The 1998-nt window shown below is 56.7% G+C and overlaps 1 pseudogene across 1 annotated transcript; it reads left to right on the top strand.

Moving 5' to 3' along the window:
- Positions 1-204: 204 nt before the first annotated feature.
- Positions 205-1336, top strand: LOC308429818 (hsp90 co-chaperone Cdc37-like; annotated as a pseudogene). Its single transcript has one exon. The product of its transcript is annotated as a hsp90 co-chaperone Cdc37-like (transcript).
- Positions 1337-1998: the final 662 nt, after the last annotated feature.

Genomic DNA, 1998 nt, shown 5'->3' with positions numbered 1-1998 from the left:
GTTCTGAACCCAGCCTTTTCTTTGGTTCTGAAAGCCCATTTGGGTTCGCTCTCCTCAAGAGACCCTGTGATGGCGGTGACCTCGGTTGAAGGCCCCTCCCTGGCTTACCATATTCAACAAGAATCCCTGCACAAGGAAGGGGCGGGGCTCGCCGAATGGACTCTCTAGCCCTTGTGGGACCCTGTTCTGCGCCCAGCAGCAAAGATGGTGGACTACAGCGTTTGGGATCACATCGAGGTGTCGGACGATGAGGACGAGACGCACCCCAACATAGACACGGCCAGCCTCTTCCGCTGGCGGCACCAGGCCCCGGGTGGAACGCATGGAGCAATTTCAGAAGGAGAAAGAGGAACTGGATCAGGGCTGCCGGGAATGTAAGTGCAAGGTAGCGGAGTGCCAACGTAAGCTGAAGGAGCTGGAGGTGGCCGAGGGCGGTGGCCGGGGGAGCTTGAGCGGCTTCGAGCTGAGGCCCAGCAGCTGCGCAAGGAGGAGCGAAGCTGGGAGCAGAAGCTGGAGGACATGCGCAAAAAGGAGAACATGCCCTGGAATGTGGACACACTCAGCAAAGATGGCTTTAGCAAGAGCGTGGTCAATACCAAGCCTGAGAACAGAGGAAGACTCAGAGGAGGCAAGGGAGCAGAAACACAAGACCTTCGTTGAAAAATACGAGAAACAGATCAAACATTTTGGCATGCTTCACCGCTGGGATGACAGCCAGAAATACCTGTCAGACAGTGTCCACCTGGTGTGTGAGGAAACAGCCAACTACCTGGTTATCTGGTGCATTGACCTGGAAATAGAGGAGAAATGTGCACGGATGGAGCAGGTGGCTCACCAGACCATGGCGATGCAGTTTATTCTGGAGTTGGCCAAGAGTCTGAAGGTCCGATCCCCGTGCCTGCTTCCGGCAGTTTTGCACCAAGATCAAGACCTCTGACCGGCAGTACATGGGGGGCTTCAAGTATGAACTGGAGGTCTGTAAGGAGCGTGTGAGGGGCCGCGCCAAGCTTCGAATAGAGAAGGCCTTGAAGGAGTATGAGGAGGAGGAGCGCAAGAAGAGGCTAGGCCCTGGTGGCCTGGACCCCGTGGAGGTCTACGAATCTGCCTGAGGAGCTGCAGAAGTGCTTTGATGTGAAGGACGGACAGATGCTGCAAGACGCCATCAGCAAGATGGATCCCACTGATGCCAAGTATCACATGCAGCGCTGCATCGATTCTGGCCTCTGGGTCCCCAACTCCAAGTCTGGTGAGGCCAAGGAGGGGGAGGAGACAGGCCCGGGGACCCATTGCTGGAAGCCGTCCCCAAAGGGGCAACGAGAAAGACGTCAGTGCGTGACCCTTCTTCAGAAAAGGAAACCCAGCCACCATGTCCCTAGCTCCCGACTTCTTCACTTCTGCTGCTCCTCACATCCTGGTCCATGGCCTGCCCCATGTCCCTTCTCCTCCGGCCTGTCCCCAGTACTCATCCGATTCTCTGCTTTGGGTTGAGGGGCTCTGTTGTCTGCAGTCCCCCCACCCCCATCAGCGTTATGCCAAAGTCCTGGGGGTCTGGGGAGGGGCAGCAGTTACCAGGTTGGTCCACCGGGTTGGGGACACACATGTCCCTATCTGGGCAGGGTCTGTCCCTATGGGTCTATGGTCACTGTTTTTCTTCTGTCTAGCTTTCTGTCCTGCAACTGGCAACAATGTCCAATAAACAGTTCCAGGTGCTGGGGGCGGGCGGGGGGGGGGGGGGGGAGAATCCCTGGACAACTTATTATTTCAACAGCAGCTTCAGGCAAGCTGTTGAAAGTTTGCCTTCGGGAACATAGCCGGCTTTCTGCCTGGCCACAGGGTTCTGTGAGGATCTGGAGCAAACAGGGTCAGTGTAAGCATGGTGCAGTGGCAGGGAGCCCCTTTGGGCTTGGCTGGTCTGGGGGTGGGAGACCTGTTCAGGCTGGTAAGCCCTTTGTTGTTCTTGAGAGTATGCCTTTCAGGTGGGTTACAGGTCTCTTACAC

This window comes from Micromys minutus (genome assembly GCF_963924665.1).
Source record: "Micromys minutus genome assembly, chromosome: 14".
NCBI classification, from domain to species: domain Eukaryota; kingdom Metazoa; phylum Chordata; class Mammalia; order Rodentia; family Muridae; genus Micromys; species Micromys minutus.
This window is presented reverse-complemented; position numbering and strand designations above follow the sequence as displayed.